Raw genomic sequence first — 8,535 nt, 5'->3', positions numbered from 1 at the left:
GAACAATGGCGACAAAACTATCCATTTTTTCAGTAGCGAAGCTATCAAAGCAATGCATGAGCTTCTCTAAGCTCCTGCAAGCCTTGCTTTTTCTAATCAGCATTCCTTTACTTCCAGTATAACTTGGATGTTTTGCTGCTAGAACACCATGGAACAGTATTTGCATATGGGAACGCAATGCTTCCCTTTGATTTCCTTACTCTAGTGGACCATCTACTGAGCTGGTAATAATCATGTCACTGAAAGGTTATTGTTGGAAGCCATGAGACAGAGAATGTTCTAAGTCTGGTAACTAATCTGTGACTGGACCATCCACTCCCACAGGTAATGGACTACCCCAGTGTTTCTCAACCTCAGCAACTTTCAGATGTGTGGACTTCAACTCCCATGACTGGCAGGGGAATTCTGGGAGTTGAAGTCCACACATCTGAAAGTTGCTGAGGTTGAGAAACACTGGATTAGCTGTTACGATCTGTGACACAGATGTTGCCCAAGAGCATCTGCTTTCATCCTTTCTATGGTTCTCTGCCTCTGGATCAGGATGAGGCCCTTGACAGAATCTTGAGACCAACTTTGGAGCAAAGAGACAACCAGTCACTGGTTACTATTGGTGTGTAGACTTTCACAGCCAGTTGGGCTGTTGAGCTTCAGGGTTTAGTGACTACGGTCTAGACAACAGATTTCCTGATGTTTTGGCAGCAACTATGGCTGACATCTTCAAAGGCAAGGTGGTCTGCTATGCAGAGTACAGGTAACTGAGCAGGGACTGATTGGGCTGTCTTTATAGCCAGGTGACCTGACTTCTGTTTGGTTACTATATTAACTCCTTTTCTGGCTTTGCATATTATCTTCAACTATAATCTAGCCCAGCCTTTCTCAACCTTTGACCCTGGAGGAACCCTTGAAATATTTTTCAGGCCTTGGGAACCCCTGCACATTCAGGCTCAAATATAGGCCAGAAGTTACAAAATTATTATATTCGTTTCATGGGTAGGCCTGGATATATGCATGAACAGTGTTCTTAAACTAAAAGTAAAGAATGAAACTGACCTCTTTAATGTGAAGCTGCCCCAATTTGAAATAAGTTTTTAAATAAATTATGATCTCCCAGGGATCCCCTCGCGATCTCTCATGGAACCCTCGGGTGTCACGGAACCCTAGTTGAGAAACCCTGGACTAATCAAATGTTCTGAATTCATACAATACGCTAAATCACAAATTAAACATGCTTAAGTTAACTAAGTTTATCAAGTGATGTGAAGAGAGATACTAGGATTTCCACTGAACTGGTTAAATATATCTGTATCAACACAGCTACTATGTTAAAGTCCTCCTGCCAGCAGGGCAAAGAAATCAGTTTAAAAGCATTCTATCTTCAAACAATCTTTTAATGTTTTGTGGATTAATAGTACAGCTCTGTGCTTTTCTGCTCAGAAGCAAGTGCTGCTCAGATCGATAAGTTAACTCCTAGAAAGCAAATATAAGCCTATAGCCTTATTTTCTCTTTTAGCTGCTCTGTATTTTTAACTTGCAGTTTTTAATTTATGTCACAATATATTTTTAATTAAATGCTACTATTGGGTTTCTTAAAATGGAATTTTCCGGGATAGGTGTATTGTTTATTGCTTTAAGGAATTATTATGTATTTTATTACTGGCTATTTTATTGCACATAGAATAATTGGGGGTAAAAATGAGAGAAAACAAAGCAGAACTATCAGATCTGGGTTGCAAAAATCAAGCTGGGAGTGAAGAAGTACAGAATACTCTAGTGGTCCTGTGACCAAGCCATGGTTGAAAAGAAAAAAAAAAACCTCAGAAGGAAATATATTTGGTTTCCAGTTGTTTATAAGCTGGACATGAAGAGGGGAGAAATGAAAAAAGGGAGGCTCTAAAGCACTGTTTTTCGAACTTGGCCACTTTAAGATGGCTGGACTTCAACTCCCAGAATTCTGAAGTCCAGGAGCATGTTTGCTGGGGAATTCTGGGAGCTGAAGTCCACCCATCTTAAAGCTGCTAAGGTTGAGAAACACTGGGCTACAGGCTATGATAGTTATCACAGAGCTGAACGTGTGGAGGCAACGCACCTGTGAATTGCAGTTGCTGGTAAGCTAAATCAAGAAAGGGGAACACTTTTCTTGTAGGAACCATGGTGCATATTGACCTGGGCCTAACTGCAAAGCCACTTTGCAAATGATCAGGTTCAGACCTAACGAGAGCTATCTATCCCTTCCCCAGAAATCTAGGGCAGGGAGGTGGGGGGATGAGTGGCCTCACCTCATTTTAGCCGTGGTCCTTTGATTTGTTCAAGTAGGATTCCAATGAGTTGTCTGCATCCTACAGTGCTTACAAACCTTCTTTTCTGCTCAGTTTCATCCAAAGTTCTTCCCCTTTTCAGGACTGCCAAGAAAAAACCCTCTTAATTCAATTCCTTCTTCCCCCGGTCCCCACCCGCTCCTAAGCTTACCAGCCTTCTCCAACAGAGCAGGACACCCAGGGATGTTGACTTCTCACAACTGTTATAAAATTAAAGCTGGCGGCAGACAGGAAAGCAAGCGCTGAGGCTTAGAATGGCAAAGGCCCCTCTTCCTTATTCCTTCTCCTTTGCATATTAGCACCACACAGCATGTCCTGTTGAGATGATCAACTGAAGCACAGCAACAGCACGGAAACGATGCGAGGAGCCTGTTTCTTGATGGCACTTCAGACCTTCACTGTCAGCCCCAGTTTGGGGAACATGCACTCCTGAAATTGGGATGACAATTCAACAGGCACTGACACTTTCCCCAAATGAAAGAGGCAGGAGAGAGCTGAAGCTTGCCAGCTCTAAAGCAGATAATTGGTTGCTAACATCTTATTTGCTCAGAAGCTTTAAACTGAGCTCCATCAATAAAGGAGCGAAGTCAAGGTGTTCCTCCTGCAATTGAAAAACACTTTGGAGCACCCAAACTTATAGATCAAATGGCCTGGGCAAGCCACGCCAATTGAAAGTCTTGTTTTTCTGCCATACTCCTTTGCAGAAAGGAGGGATAATAATGGATAAAAAGTATGTTGGTGAATACCATCACCTTCGAGGCTTGCCTTAAAATTTCTTCATAGCTCTAGGAAAGCTCTTTTTATGGCTGGGTTTTTTTTTAATGTTTCTTAGGGATTAAGGGCATGGCACTGACACTATATCATCACTGGAAAGGCAGGCCTAAATATTTTTGCCTGTTTTTTCAACAGGTCAGAGTTTTGTGCCCTCCAATTACACTGCCAAAATCCAGAGGTCAAATCACAGAAATGTGGTGTTCGGGCTTTGCATGGTTTTTGCATGATCAACACCTAGCTGACTATGGCTGATTTTGAAGAGTTCGGCAGAAATGGATCTGTTAGTACTTCTATGGGAAATCCCAAGGCTGCAAGTTAGACTGGGAAGCAACACCCAAACATCCAGAAGGTTGCAGTGGCCAACCAGGTCTGTTTTATTGCCTGGAGAATTACGTGGATGTGTTTATGGAATTGCTAGAAACCAGGCATATACACAGGGTGTAGTCAAAAAAGTCAAGAGGGTGGCTGCAATTGTGAGATCGAAGCTCCGACCGTTTTTTAGGTAAGTCGCTCCTTGACTGTTTTGACCATATCTTGTGGGCAGGCCCTGCCAGGAACTCAGCATCAGTAGAGAGACATGGAGGTGGCCTTGGGGAAAATATTCAGAAGCCGTCACAGAAACTAAAAGGGCAGGAGCATTCTTCAAGCCCTGGGAAAGGAGATAGTATTAGGAAGAGCCTGAGGCTGGCTCTTCCCTGACTCCCTGGGGTCTAAGAGGAAGGGGAGGAAAAACACAATCAGACTGGCAAGATTGTGTTATTATTCAGTTTGATGGATAAATGTACCAACAAATCAAAGGAACACCCATGGGATCACCACACTCAGGACTCATAGCAGAGATTGTAATGCAGCATCTAGAAAGAATAGCACTCCCATGTATACAACCCAAAGTATGGATCCAGTAGGTAGATGACACTTTCGTCATAATAAAAAAGGAACAACTGGAGGAAACACATGAAACCATCAACAACATCTTCAATGGAATAAAATTCACAAGGGAAGAAGAAAATAACACACTACCCTTCTTGGACATCCTCATCAGTGGAGGAAATGACGGCATTCTAGAAACACAAGTCTACCGGAAATCTACCCACACCAACCAAGTGCTCCATTATCTAAGCAGCAACCCAACCTCTGCAAGAGGAGCTGTGTAAGGACATTATTCAGATGAGCACTAACACACTGCAGCAACCCAGAACACCAGAAAAAGGAAACAGATCATCTGTACAGCATCTTCCAGCAAAATGGATACCCACTCAACTTTATCAAAAAGTGCCTGACCGCCCAACCCACTACAACACAACCAACAGAAGCAATGAAAAGGATAACACTGCCATACGTCAGAAACGTCTCAGAAACTACCAATAGGCTGTATGGCATCACTGTAGCACATAAACCAACCAAACCCCATCAGAACATCTTAAGTAACCCAAAAGACCCAGTAGCCCAAGAAGGAAAAACAGGAGTTATCTACAACATACAGTGTAAGGACTGTAGCAGCTGTTATGTAGGACAGACAGGCAGAAGACTAGCAGAGCGCATCCACAAACACCAACTAGCAGTCAGAAGACACAATGTAAACTCCTTAATCTCACAACGCATGGACAGACTCAACCATAGTTTCAACTGGGAAGCTATGAGCATCCTAAACCAAGCCAAATCCAAAAACGCCAGAGAATTCCTGGAAGCCTGGCACTCAGACCAAGCAGCCATCAACAGACACATAGAGGTAAACAACATTTACATACCATTCAAAAGAGACAATAGAAAAGCCAAAAGACCAGTACACTCCCTTGCCAGCAATCAACACCCAGATATGCAAACATCAACACTAGGATCAACAATGGATGAACAATCAAACAGCACAATATACCCTAATCAAGGAACTATTAACTCAGTCAACCAACCAAGCAGCAAACAACAGCCCAATCCAGGAACTCCCAAGGAGAGAACACCCCCACCAACAAAAGCAGGGCAAGCCACGGTATATAAACAGCAAACCCCACTCCCTTTTCACACTGAAGATGTTGCCTAGTCTGGCAATGCAACATCTGCAAGAAAACAACAAGGCTCAGAGAGCACCAAGGGCTCCACAGCTGTGTTATTATTGCCAATCTCAATCAAGCTTAGTTCTGGTCTTCTTGTGGTGTCTGTTTCCTGATCTGGACAACCTTGAAAGGCTGATAACATCACACGAAGGAGACTTCTTTTACCAAGCAAATTAATTGCATTAAACCTCCAATAGGCTTTGATTCTCATTCTTTCTCACACACACATGCACCACACACATCTGCCCCACCCTCCCAAAGAAAGAAAACATTGGGCCATCCCCAACTTATTCCATGTTTCCACATGGCCCTGGCAAAGCATGAATATGTAGCTTTCCAACACATAGTGAGAGGAAGCTGACCCACTAACATTATTGACCCTGACCTATTGACACTATTGAATGCCCAGGAACCTCAATCAAGTGGTACTCTGTCCAGGTCAGTCAAGTTCTCCCATACCTGAGAAACTCAGGAGGGATGCATTAGACTTTCTCCATTGATTTTAAGCCCATCAAGTTGCTCTAAAACTGAACACTAAAGGGAAAAAAAAGCCAATCTTGACAACCTCCAACACAGCAGACCTGACTATTTATACCAGTGTTTTTCAAACTTGGCAACTTCAAGATGTGTGGACTTCAACTCCCAGAATGCAAACAGGCTAGGGAATTCTGAGAGTTGAAGTCCATACATCTTGAAGTTGCCAAGTTTGAAAAACACTGATTTATACAAATAAAAGTTGCAATTAGGCCCAGGGCAATGTGCACCATGGTTCCTACAAGAAAAGTTGGCATGGGAACATGTTATGATGTTTTCCAGGAACATTGGAACAGGGACCATGACACCTTCCAGAAGATCTCCATCTGTAGTGTGTTGTTTGCATCAGGCTTAGGAAAAGCAAGAAACTCATATTTTTCTGCCCAGTGCTCCCCACCATAAAGATTGGGGTGGTGGATTTACATTAGTGCTTCCATTAGTCTCTCTGGCCCTTCATCAATTTCTTTACAGGGTTGTTTGTGGGGTTTTTGGCCTAAAATGGCTGATTCTCAAAATCTGTTTTTTGCTGCCATCTAGTGAGCAATCCATAGAACTAGAATATCCCAAACAGCTTTCTGACCAAGTAACTCAGCGTTTCTCAACCTTGGCAACTTGAAGACGGGTGGACTTCAACTCCCAGAATTCTGGGAGTTGAAGTCCACCCGTCTTCAAGTTGCCAAGGTTGAGAAACGCTGAAATAACTTGTCGTTTAAAGAGGAAATAAAATTGGGTTGCACCCTGGTTCCCCAGAGCTAACCTACCTATGGTTTCCACAACTAGGCAATTTGGGATTTGCCAGAAATGTTCGACTGTAAATCCTCACCAGCCCCAGACAGCAGAGACAATAGTAAGGGACTGGGAAAGCAATCATCTAAAACTTGGAAGATTCCAAGTTGCTTCATCACACAGGCTGTGGTGACAGGCCACACTGAACCACAAACCAACCATATTTAGACTAGCATGTCATGCAAACCCAGCCAATACGGGTCAGATCCAGTGACATCAAGGGGAGGGGAGTCAAAACAGACAAAATGATGGACACAACATTGCAATCCAATGTCATACTTGTGTGCGATGTTGAAGCAGGCACAGAAGGGAAGAGCTTGGATACCGATGCCATATCCAGCATCTTGCCTGCTTTGATCACCCTTGTAAATGCCACTGGCCAGATCTCCAACTTTCATCAACCCTATCCAGTTGGTTTGCTCTGGTACATTGTCCAGGCTCATTCAGATTGGGGTGTATACATGTTAAAAATAAATGCAAATGATGGTTGTCATGCTTCACTACATGGAAGATCCCAGGTTGGAGAAGTCTCGAGTAGGCTACTGTCAGCATGCATCTTACTTGCACAGGTAAACCAAATCAGAGCACTGCAATATGGATGGGGTCTGAAACAGGGTGCCCAGGTTGCAAACATTCAGACAGTGGTAGATGGCAGCAGAGATACAGGAACAAAAAAGTAATGCTGCCCTCTAGTGATCATCTGGATCAGTGCATGGGGAGCATGCACATCCATGATGGTGGCAAGTGACACATGCGTGATGTATTTATGCAAATACTGTGACTTCTTTCCACCATCCTGATGCAAGTACGTAATTGTGGCATTCATGTCCTTGTGTCATCACAGTTTGCAGCAGTCGGTGCTGCTGGGGACAGATGTTCCCAGTCTACCCCTCGGGAAATCAAGATCCGTTCCTTTTTTAAGTTATACTGAAATGAGACTGCAGAATTCAAAATTTTAAAACCTCAGATCTTCCAACAGTGGATTGCTTACTCCTGCAGTTACACACCAATGAAGCCAGATGCACTAGAACAAGCCCAGAAGCAAGAAACCAGCTTTAAAACAGTAAGCGTCCTGGTCCACACCTTGATAAAACTGACATAGCCTTACAAAGCTTTTTTGTTTCAGCAACACAGTACCTACAACTCCAAAATTATGACTCAATAGATGTAGCTGTAAAAGTTACAGTCATGCAAACCCAGCCAATACAGGTTGGAAAAGTCAGCACATAGACTGATAGGCTTTAAATCAGTTGAGCTTTTCAATAATGAAATAGATTTATTTCCACTCTGTTCTGTCAGCCTTACCAGGTGGACCAGACAGGAAACAAGACCGGATAAGCTAATTCTATTGTAAAGCTACATTAACAGAACCTTGCAAGTCTGAAAGTGCAAATCTCCCACCGTCTCTTTTTACAGCCTAATAAGCTGGGGAGGTCCTTTCTGAGCCTCTTTCTCCACCCATTATGCAGCAGCGGGCTATGCCCTCTCTTATCTGACCATTTCCTAGGCAGCATCTCTTCAGCCCATCTCCCAAGGTTTTTCCCCCATACCATTACAGTTCTCAATCACTAGCAGACCAGTACTACTTACTTACGTAAGTAAATAGCGTAAAGTAAGTAAATAGTGTAAGTTAAGTAAGTAACGTAAGTTAGGAAAATAGCGTAAAGTAAGTAAGTAATGTAAAGTAAGTAAATAGCGTAAAGTAAGTAACGTAAGTTAAGTAAGTTAAGTAAATAGCGTAAAGTAAGTAAATAGCGTTAAGTTAAGTAACGTAAGTTAAGTAAATAGCGTAAAGTAAGTAAATAGCGTAAAGTAAGTAAGTAACGTAAGTTAATTAAATAGCGTAAGGGTAAGTTAAGTAAGTAACATAAGTTAGGTGAATAGCGTAAAGTAAGTAAGTAACGTAAGTTAAGTAAATAGCGTAAAGTAAGTAAATATCATAAGTAACGTACGTTAAGTAAATAGCGTAAAGTAAGTAAATAGCGTAAAGTAAGTAACGTAAGTTAAGTAAATAGCGTAAAGTAAGTAAATATCATAAGTTAAGTAAGTAACGTAAGTTAAGTAAATAGCATAAAGTA

Source organism: Candoia aspera, chromosome 10 (genome assembly GCF_035149785.1).
Source record: "Candoia aspera isolate rCanAsp1 chromosome 10, rCanAsp1.hap2, whole genome shotgun sequence".
Taxonomy (NCBI): Eukaryota; Metazoa; Chordata; class Lepidosauria; order Squamata; family Boidae; genus Candoia; species Candoia aspera.
This window is presented reverse-complemented; position numbering follows the sequence as displayed.